This window comes from Vulpes vulpes, chromosome 3 (genome assembly GCF_048418805.1).
Source record: "Vulpes vulpes isolate BD-2025 chromosome 3, VulVul3, whole genome shotgun sequence".
Classification (NCBI taxonomy): Eukaryota; Metazoa; Chordata; class Mammalia; order Carnivora; family Canidae; genus Vulpes; species Vulpes vulpes.
Window position 1 is genome coordinate 53,347,666 of NC_132782.1, and position 11,077 is coordinate 53,358,742.

The following is an 11,077-nucleotide window of genomic DNA, read 5'->3' on the forward strand; positions in this document are numbered from 1 at the left end:
AAGGAAACAGGTCAGCCAGGCCAGCTCTGCATCTGGAAGAAATGTGGCCAACCTTCAGCCTGGCGGTGCTCTCCTAGTGACCATGAACTTGCTCCCTCAAGTAAGTCTCCAGCATCTACAGGTGACCCCTTGCGTGTCAGCCACAAGCACCCCCGCCCCCACCACCGAGGGTGCTGTCCAGGGCAAAGCTCTATGAAGCACACGATGAACAAATCTGGAGAAAGTAATAAGTCACGGCAAAAACACAGAAAAGATGCTCTTAGGGTGGAGGCAAGAGAGACAGTCCTCTTGACGAGGTGTACACAGAGAACAGTGGACCAGAAAATGTCTTATCAAAGAGATGGCACTTGGGGCGAAGCAAAGCTGAGTTGATAGAGTGACATTTGGAAAATGGGGGAGTGGCTGGCAAGAGCCAGCCCAGGATGATGAGAAAGCTGGGGCCTTGCTGGGTGCCTGTGGAGAGATGGGCACGGCTAGGGGTGTAGAGCTGGGACAGGAGGGAGCTAAGGTTGGAAGATGGCTTAGCACCAGCGTCTAGAGGCTCTGGATGCCAGAGGGAAGAGGAGATTCAAGTGCAAGAGAGCCAGCAGCCACCGAAGGTCCAAGCCTCAGAGAGCTGTGACCCCTGCTGTGATTCACTCAGCGAGACCTCACAGTGGGCGTAGGAGGGACCTGATGGCAGGTGCAGGAGGGACTGGAGGCAGAGGCATCCTTTTCTACTTCCTAGAAAGTGCTCCTTCCCTAAGCAGAGCTGTGGCGGGGTGGGGGGGTGGGGAGGTGGTTCACATTCCCCTTCCCAGGGTCGTCTGGAGGCCCAGCTTTCCACATGGCCACCTAGATCCCAGGATTTCAAGTGCTGTTGGGGCCAGTCATAGTGGGCACTGACTGCTCTCTTGACCCTGCAGTAGGTGGAGTTCATTTTGAATTTGTGAATTGAGCGTGATGAGCTCAATTTGATGAGCGTGAATTGATTGCTTCCTGTTTAAATGCTCATATGTGAGCAATTTATGGTGAGAGATTTTCTGGACTCTAAAAAGTGAGTTTCAAATATTGGATTTAGATGATGCGGAGGGTCCCGTGACATGAAGCAGGACTCTCCCTATACCTTTTAATTTTTACCACCACTTCAATCATCGCTGAGGTTCAGTCTTCAATTCAGAGAAATGCCATATGAGCAAATCTCCTCTGCAGCCTTTCCATAAGGACTTTTCTCTTCCAGTGCGCATAGCTGATTCAGAAAGAGGCAGGCCTGTTCAATCAAAATTCTCGAAGGCTACTTGCTATCCCCGGCTGGCTGGCTTGGGACGCTGAAGCTGATTCTAGATGTCAGACCTCACCTGATCCTGGTGTCCATGGAGTGATCTCTGATGTCGTGGAGCCCAGCCCTTCATGACGATGTGCCGAAGCTGCCTGAGTACACTCTCTGGAATGAGATTTAAGTACCATCCCCTGCATGATCTTATAGAAAACAAATCATACAGAGCCTGAATTCTGAGTTCAGGTGCCAGATGAGGAAGTCTCTAAGGGGCATCTGGCACATAGGTTGCTAGGGCTAAAGAAAGAATCTCTGTGAGGTTAGCCTCCTCTTCTTTGGGCCATACTTTTCCAATTCCTCATGGTCTGAGCTGAATTGAAATGCCCATCACTTGTTCTCGACCTGTACTTACTGATCACAGGGCAATCTTAGTCTGTGCTTGCTCACCCTGGGACTGACAGCTCCACTGACGCCGCAGCTGCCCACTGATCACGCTGGAGCACTGCTCGGCTCACTGATCATGCTGGAGTATCGCCTTGCTCACTGATCACACAGGGAGTCTGTCTTGTTCACTTATCATGCAGGGACACGGACTTGTTCACTGATGGTGCTGGAGCTGCCTCTTTCCAGCGAGGAGTCATCAGTTGTGGCAGCTCTGGTCTCTGCACGCTGGTTGCTGGGAAGGGCTTTAAAACCTCCTTGGTGGGAAGAGTCTATTCCTGATCAGAGTCCAAACTGAAAAATGGATCCTGCATTTGCAAGCCCAGTGACAATATCAATTAAACATCGCCCAAGCAACGGCACCCTGGAACATTATTGTTTGGGCACTTCTTGCCCAATACCATGTGGGTTTCACTTGCAGAAGGATCTACATGGTAAGTGAGGTAGGAACAAGTCAGCACAAACAGAACCATAAATATCTTGATGGAGACAGATGTATGAAATCTAGCTGGGCGGGGAAAGCAGATGTAGATAAACAGCTGGATAAGAATACAGGTGTGAAGCTACTGAAACACTAAGAAGATAATGGAAAAGATAATATTAAAGAAAAAGTTACCTGTGGTCCTTTCATCTTTTGTGGCAATTTTTATTTTCCATAGCCCCTCAATCTTCTTGTCCACATTCCATGCACATTTCTATGTAGCTGCAATCATATTGCACATACTATCCACAATCTGTGTTTTTGTTTAATATTGTAATCACTTGCCATATTGCTCCAATTTCTATTTTATGGCCACAGAAATGCCATCGTGGTGATTCACAATACATTTCTTGCTTCTACCTATTGTTGCAATTTTTATGTCTCCAGCTGCTTAGTGTTATGGATGATTTTGCAAAGAACATTTTAGGATATTTAGCTTTGTGCTTTTGTTGATTTCTTTAGAATCAAATTCAAGAAGGGAGATGACTTGGCCAAAGGGTATGGACCCCCTCATGAGGAGCAGCGTTGCCTCTGGTACAAAGCCAACTGTGTCAGACAGGGCTCTACGTCTCCTACTGATCTGACTGGCTTGGTGCTCTCAGCCAGTAAATAGCATGTCACCTGGCAACTGAGCAGAAGAGCAGAGGTTTATGAGGCCCAGAGAGAGAGAGAGAGAGAGAGAGAGAGAGAGACCTATTACTGTAGAAGTTCTCTACTTTTGACAGCAGAATATACATGGGTGCCATTCCAGGGGCCTGCCTTATTTGCAAAGGTTGTTCATTTGTGGCTGTCATATAAGGGCCTCTAAGCCAACAATTGTTTGGGGGCAAAAGCAAACCAGTACTGAACTCCCAGTTCTTATCCTGTGGCTGCAGTGGTGAGGGCCGCAGGAGGTACTAGGGTGCAAGTCACTGTATTCTTGGTGCAAGGACTCCAGGGCCCTCATCGAGGGCACTGCCCATGGGCACAGCCTTCATGTCAGGGATAGATTTTGTGCAACCCAGTTGTTAGCCAAGGCCCTTGGAGATCTGATTAAACTTGACCCAAACACCAGTGCCAAGCCTCGGAAGAGCTTTGATTTCTGGAGCCCCATTTCCACTGGTGCCCACAGGTGTGTTCTCCACCCCACGCCCTCTCATCAGAGTGTGATGTTCAGCTCTGTCCTGAGCAATTCAAGGAGCAAAGCCCAGTTCCTTCCTTGGTCTTCACAAAAAAACCCTTGCACCCAGAACATTGTGAGTTTGGTAACTTTCCTTAAGACGAAGGGTCTCGATGAGTCTCATCATTGACTGGGTAGCCTTTGGCTTCCTTGACACCCACTCCCACCCCTCTTTCTTAGCCTCATTGCCCTGAGCAAGAAGCAACTGATTTCCCCCAGTCCCCCTAAGAAAAGTAACCCCATATTCAAGCCCCTTCTGTGCCCGTGCAGATATCTTCTTCAAGTAAATACATACCCACCCCTAAAGGAGTGCTGGCGGGTAAGCCTCCATCCACTATGAATAACCATGCCCTTATAGGAAGATGAAAGCAGCTAGTGGGGAGGTGGTTTTTGTTTGTTTTTGTTTTTGTTTTTGTTTTTGTTTTTGTTTTAGTGAGATAAAAATTCACACAGTGACCAGTTGTTTACAGAGCACTTGCAGATATCTCACTTAGGCCTCCTGGTGACCCTGACAAAGGAGCAGTAGGACAGGCATTGTTATCCTGCCTTACAGGGAGGGAAACTGGCTGGGGGCGGGGAAGAGCCTGTGTTAGGACACTCGGTTGATTATCTGATGAGCTAGAGCCAGAACCTAGATTTCTCCTGGGTTCCATGTGTGTCCTTTCCCACATCACACTGCCAGGCCATCTGTGTGGGCACCTCACGCAGTTTTACCCATGGCAGGCATCCGTTGACATTATGATGCCCTTGCTCTGTGCCTGCCTTCCAAGAGTGCAGCGTACCCCTTAGTATGTGACTAAATTGGTGGACTTGTTAGGACCCCAGTGCCCAGACCTCCTGTGATAGAACAAATGTGTGAATCAGAACAAATGTGGGGGCACCTGGGTGGCTCAGTCAGTTAAGCATCTGCCTTTGGCTCAGGTCATGATCCTGGGGTTCTGGGATCGAGCCCCGCATGGGGCTCCCTGCTCAGTGGGGAGTTTGCTTCTACCTCTCCCTCTGCCTGCTACTCCCCTGCTCGTGCTCTCTCTCTCTTTCTCAAATAAATAGGTAAAATCTTTTTTTTTTTGCTTGTTTTTTAAAGAACAAATGTGGTACATACCGGCGCTAGAATATTACTCAGCCACAAAAAAAGGAATAAAGTGCTGGCTCATGGATCTCAAGCACGTTAAACTAAGTCAAAGAAGCCAGACACCACAGGTCACATGCTCTACGATTCCATCTATATGAAATGTCCAGAAAAGGCAAATCCGTGGAGACAGAGTGCAGACTGGCAATTGCCAGTCTGGGAGGACAAAGAAATGGGGAACAGCTGATCAATAGGTAAGGGGTTTTTTGGGGGGGAAGGGTGAACTATCTCAGAACTGGATAGAGGTGATTGCGTGTTGTGAATCTACTAAATGCCACTAAAGGGTAGACTTTAAAATGGTCCTTTTTATGTTATGTGACTTCCACTTCCATTAAAAAATAAAGTAAAACAAAACGGAAAACCAAATCAACAAACACAGCCAGGTATGAATTTACCCTTCCTGCGAGATATACTTCCTCGCCTGGTTCCAGGTCACGGTGTTCCTTCACCAGATGGGGAACAAAAATGTGCAGACTCAGCTCTCAATCCTGTCACTTATTAGCTGTGTGGCCTTGAGGAGTCGATGCCTCTCTCTGGATGTTAGCTCCCCAATCTGCAAGAGGAGATTGACCCAGATTTTATCCAAAGTCCCTTCCAGCAAGGCCTTCTGAGATCTTGAGGACAGAGAGTGGGATGAAATTCAGTGAGGGTGAGGGTGAGGAGGCACTCCCTGAGCTTCTTTGGAACCCTTCTCTTCTCAGCTAGCGGACTGCGGTGACTTTTAATTTCCTCTGTCCCCAGGCAGCAGAGAAGCAGCGACAGAGATAACAGCTTCGGCTTCTGACCAGGCTGGCACTGCTGGGGCTCCCACCATGCTTCATTGAGCGATGTGAGCCCCTTGGTAATCCTGTTAAGCCACCGGGGCAATGAGTCATTTCAATACCACCCAAACACCTTCCTGTCGTGTCCCGGCAAGGAGAGGAGCTCCAGCCGGCACATTAAGACTTGACCTGCAACATTCTAAGCATAAATTGGAGCCTTTTAATTGGGCGGTGACTTGGAAACCCATCATGCCTAAATCAGTGCTCCGAGAGCTCAAGCTGCACTCTTTTGTTCGCTTATTACCTCTTTTCTGAGCCCCTGGGATATCCGAGGCATTGTGCTAAGCTTTCAGGAATGCATATATATATCATAGCCACTGTCTTCAAGGAATTCAGCATCTCCTGGGACAGAGAGACTGGTAAACAGAAGGGAAATGTGACATTATGAGAGCAGCAAAATAAGAATGTGACACAGGACAGTAGGCAGTCCAGAGGAGAGAAGTGTTACCTCTGGGGGGTAGAGAAGGAAGGGCTGGGGTGGAGAATCAAGGAAATCTAAGGATGCAGGATTTTGAAGGATGATGGAGGTTTCCATGTTCCAGTGATGCTCCACGGGAGTGTGTTGTTCAAAGTGGTCTGCCTGGGTGAGGACGGGTGTTCTATCCCTGTAGTTGTTTGCTAGTTGCAAGGTGACAATAAAAAGAAGGCTGAGTTTCACTTAGTTTGTTACTGATTTTAAATTCCTACCAAAAATTTACCCCCTTGAACCCTCTTGCACTGTTGGTGGGAATGTGAAGTGGTGCAGCCACTCTGGAAAACTGTGTGGAGGTTCCTCGAAGAGTTAAAAATAGATCTGCTGTAGGACCCAGCAATTGCACTGCTGGGGATTTACCCCAAAGATACAGATGCGGTGAAATGCCAGTACACCTGCACCCCGATGTTTCTAGCAGCAATGTCCACAAGAGCCAAACTGTGGAAGGAGCCTCGGTGTCCATCGACAGATGAATGGATAAAGAAGATGTGGTTTATGTATATAATGGAATATTACTCAGCCATTAGAACAACGAATACCCACCTTTTGCTTCGACATGGAGGGAACTGGAGGGTATTATGCTGAGTGAGTAAATCAATCAGAGAAGGACAAACATTATATGGTCTCATTCATTTGGGGAACATAAAAAATAGTGAAAGGGAATAAAGGGAAAGGAGAAAAAAATGAGTGAAAATATCAGTGAGCGTGACAGCACATGAGAGACTCCTAACTCTGGGAAATGAACAAGGGGTAGTAGAAGGGGAAATGGGCGGGGGGTTGGGGTGACTGGGTGATGGGCACTGAGGGGAGCACTTGGCGGGATGAGCACTCGGTGTTATGCTATATGTTGGCAAATTGAACTCCAATAATTTTTTTTTTTTTAATTTACCCCCTTATTGCCTAGACTGGGCTAGATTCCTCCTCTCCCTGGCATACAAAATGAGGAAGGGCATTCAAAGCAGTGGGAACAGCATATGCAAAATCTTGCAAGTGTGAAACTTCAGAAAGTATTAATAGAATGGCAAGCAATCGGTCTGAAGAGGCATGGGATAGTTGGAGGAGAGCTGAAGGAGAAGTGAAAATGAAGCCTCATTCCTTGGGCCCAAGATAATCGCGTTAAGTCTGGGTTTGCTTCTAGAATGCAATGGGGAGTCATAGAGGGTGGTAAGCAGGAGCGTGATGTCATCAACTCTGTTGTTGAGGTAGCATTGACAGCTGAGGACGGGCGGAATGGGAAGGAGCAAGGAGGAAGGAGGGTGGTCAGGAAGCCCTTGCTGTCACCTGGGAGGAGAGAGAGGATGAGGATTCTATCAAAGCTGGGCCACGAGGGTGAGAAGCAGAGGATGAGCTCAAGAGATACAGAGAAGTGAATCTCCAAAGGTTTTGAGTCTGATCAGAAACATGGGTGGAAGAAGGAGGGTCTCACTGGTGACTTGAGCTTCTCATTCCCAGGAATGATGTCAGAGCTGGAGGGACATTCAAGACCACACACTCAACTGTCTTTGTGGCCCAGAGAAGGGCAAGGCATTTGCTCCCCAAGCTGCTGAGTTGGGGGCAGAGTTGGTGCGGGGTCCGAGTTTCCTAAGGCCTGAGCCCATCAGGGCTCTCTTTGCGACCATGGCTGCCCAACTCCTGCCTTGACCGTGCCCGGCACCCCACCTCTGCTGGCCTGGACAGCGGAGGCCTGAGTCCCTGCCCTCACACCATCCTCAAAGCAGAGGGACCACCAGGGATACCATCCTTTCTTTGAGTCTTTGCCTTCTCATTCCCAAATGGAAGGCCTGCTGAGGTGGGCGCCTCTATTTTCTTCTCTTGCTTTCTGCTTTTTGACTTTTTATTTTGCTACATTCCCTTGTCAGTTCCTGTTGGCCCACCTCACTGATCTGCCTGCCTGGACCTGAGGGCATTTGTGCCTGAGAGTCTCTGGCTGAGATCTCCTCTGAGGCCTCTCCATCTTGATTCCAGCAGTTGAGGCTTGTCTGGGGACAGTGTGGTCTTTCCGAGCTGTACTCCTGGGCCTGAGCCACCACCCTCCTTGGGCTCAAAGCCTGCCTCTTTCTCATCCCTTACTCTCCCTGGATTCACTGCCCCTGGTGTGGAGTCACCAAACGTGGGTGTTGTGCATCTGTCAGTGGGTCTGTTGGGCCTGAGCTTGGCTCTGGTCATATTTTTTCAGAAGAAAACAGCTGTGGAGCCTGCGATCTGGGAAGACAGGCTCCTCGGTGTGGACGAGCCCGCCTTGCCTGTTCTTCTGGGATCTCACAGTATTGTGGGTCAGTCACCTTAGGGGCAGAGCTCCAGGAGGGGGGACAGTTCAGGTGGGCTTCCCCATCAAACCCTCTCCCTCGGTCTTCCTCTCCTCCCTTCCCAAGTGGGAGGAGATGGGGAGACTCAGAATTGCAGGAGAAGAGTTGGGAGATTCTCAGAGCCCTGGGCCACCCTTCTGGCCAATGCTAAATCTCCACCCACGCCCACCCCCGGTGGCTTTCCTGTCCTTCAGTCTCTTAGACCTCATTTGAACACTCCATATGCTTCTTGTGTGACTGTGCGGGGCATCTTGTCCTGTGCTAGTGCCAAACTGTCTTCTGCATAATGATGGAAGCTGCTTTCTTGTAACTCCTGGTGACTGGCCTGCTCAGAATGTGGTACATAACCCTCCCCTGCAGACGGCCTTCTGAGTGGATGAAGAAGACATCATCTACTCTATCCCATCCCACTCCTTTTTTCCTGCAGATCATCCCATCTCTTATGTCCTATTGTCATATTCTTTGGATGTGGTGCCTTCAAAAGACAGAGATTCCAGATAAAGGGTTAACTAACTTGGGTGACCAACAAGCCAACCAGAAATGCCAGTAGCCTAACACCAAGGAAGTTTCTTTCTCCCTTACATGACCATTCCTGGCCAACAGGTGCTCTTCTTCCACATGGTGATTCGGGATCCCAGGTCCCCGCTCACCTGGATCTGCATGCTCTCTTGGGGAGCAGGTGGGGTCCATTCTCTCCTGGTGGCCTGCCCAGTGCAGGAGGCTGGGAAAGGCAGAGAGGTCTGCCTGGAAGAGACCATCCGCATCCCGCCGGTGAGAACCAGGCCTGTTGCATCGTCTCACACTAACGTGAATGGGACAGTCCAGTCCCTGGCTGCTCTGCTACCCCTTGGGAACAGCTGTATACAGTGAGGGGACATCTGGAGGGAAGCAGGTCATCCCTGCCGACCAGCACAACTTCTCTCGAGTCCCCCTAGAGTCTGAGCCATCAGGTGTCAGAGGCTGTGAATGGGGTCCCCTCCTGTTTCTAAGTGGCAAGCAGTGTTTTCTTAAACTTGAATGCTGCACGTACCACTTCTGAGAATGCGGCTGTATCCGTACCCCCCTGTATTATGATGGACTTAATACTCTCTTTAAATCAAATCACTTTTTAATGTAGCTTCATGTGAATAGTGTCTGGGAGATTGTGGTTTTGATGTGCTAATTATATCTGTCCAATGTACTCATATACTCTAAAAATAAATTCATAATGATTCCAATAAAAATATGTGCATGTACACCAGCCCCAAATGTTTGTACGTGCTGGTGGTATGAGTCGCACTTTGCGGAAAGTACTGGGTCTGTGTAACTGCCCTCTACGATGTGGCCCATGTCTTTCTCTCTGCCTCATGGTCTCCCCCTTCCCTGTGGCTCACAAGCCTCCAGGTTCATGGGCATTTTTGTTCCTCAAACCTGCCAAACCAATTCCTGCTACAGAGCCTTTGTACTGGCTGCTGTCTCTGCCAGGAATGCTTCCCCCACTTGTCTGACTCTTTCCGGACATTAACGTTTATTTGGCAGATCTAGTGGTCTTATGCCCCACCCCACCGCACGCTGCCCAGCCCACTCCTCTCTGTCCCTGGAAAGCAATTTCCAAGATACAACATGGTCTGTTTGTTTGCTTGCTGATTTATTGTTTCTCTGTGCCCAGTAAAACGTAAACTCTGTAGAAGCAGAGATTTTATCTGCACTGTGTAGTCCACTTTCCCAGCACTTAGCACAGGGCCTGGCCCATAATACATGCTCCATAAATATGTGTTAGATGAATAAAAACTGCTGAAAACAGATACATAGGTCACTAGTCAAATGAAGATTAAAATACAGTTTTGTCAGTTGTTTGGTAATTTCTAATACGCAACTTGTCAACTGCTTAGCAGCTTGGAAGTGAGGCTACTGTGGGGGCGCCCAACTCCATCCCTGCAATTCACAGGCCCACCCAGCCACAGAAGCTGGCCAAGGGAGAGGGGCCAGACACACCTCTAGAAGAAACTTGCAGCAAGGAGGCAAGCGGTGAGGAGACAACAGGCCAAGGACCAGCCATTCCTTCCTTAGGCCACAAGCAGCCATGCTGGCCCAGAGAGTCTGCCCACATGGAACACGGCCTCTACCAGATTGGCTCCTGGGGACTTCCTCCATGGGGACAGTAGGAGTTAGAGGTGAGGATGGAGTAAAAGTAAGGGATGTTGAAACACCTGAAAGTGTCCGATCCACACCTTGAAATGAGAACTGGGAAGTGGGGGTGAAAGCCCCCTCATTCGTGAGGATGGTGGACATGGTTTTCCTTACAAAAGGAATCAGTCCACAAAAGAAATCCAAGGTTATAAGCCAATGTTCCCCGTCCCCTGCCCCCACCCCTGCTCCCTCCAGAGGTACATCTGTCATGGATGCTGGGATGCACCTCCCCAACCCCCTTCAGAACAGAGGCCAGGACTGCTGGCATCAGAGCTGAGTCCTTTCCAGCCAGGACTGCTGGCATCAGAGCTGAGTCTCTTCAGCTCTGAGACAGGAATTGTCCTGTCTCACCTGGGGCAACATGTCCATCCTTCAGATGGTTCATATCCAATGTCTAGATGATACGGGGTGCAAAGTCCTGCCCTTTGCCTCAGTCAAGGGCTGTGCTGGCTCCGGACCAACCTTGCCTACCATTTAATTTTCTTCTGCTATCCAACCCGCTCCTTTCCCATTCCCAGTAAACTCCCTGCTCACAAAGTCCCCTCTCAGAGTCTGTTTCCCAGGGAACCCTAGGATGACATGTGTAAAACCCTAGTTGGCCCTGTCCTCCACAATCAGTCGCCATATTGCCTAGGTGAGAACTAGTTTCCCACCAAAGACTTGTATTAGATTTGCTTCCTGTAGGGGATCCCTGGGTGGCTCAGTGGTTTAGCGCCTGCCTTTGGCCCAAGGTGCGATCCTGGAGTCCCAGGATTGAGTCCCATGTCGGGCTCCCAGCATGGAACCTGCTTTTCCTTCTGCCTGTGTCTCTGTGTCTCTCTCTCTCTATGTCTATCATGAATAA

The 11,077-nt window shown here is 49.3% G+C and overlaps 1 long non-coding RNA gene across 1 annotated transcript in view; it reads left to right on the forward strand.

The window, feature by feature from the left end:
* Positions 1-9,717, forward strand: part of LOC112926306 (uncharacterized) — a 102,435-nt gene extending 92,718 nt beyond the window's left edge. The window contains exons 2-3 of the long non-coding RNA XR_012000415.1: positions 4,421-4,659; positions 5,207-9,717. This is a non-coding gene — a long non-coding RNA (uncharacterized lncRNA). The remainder of the gene's footprint in view (positions 1-4,420; positions 4,660-5,206) is intronic.
* The last annotated feature ends 1,360 nt before the right edge of the window (positions 9,718-11,077 follow it).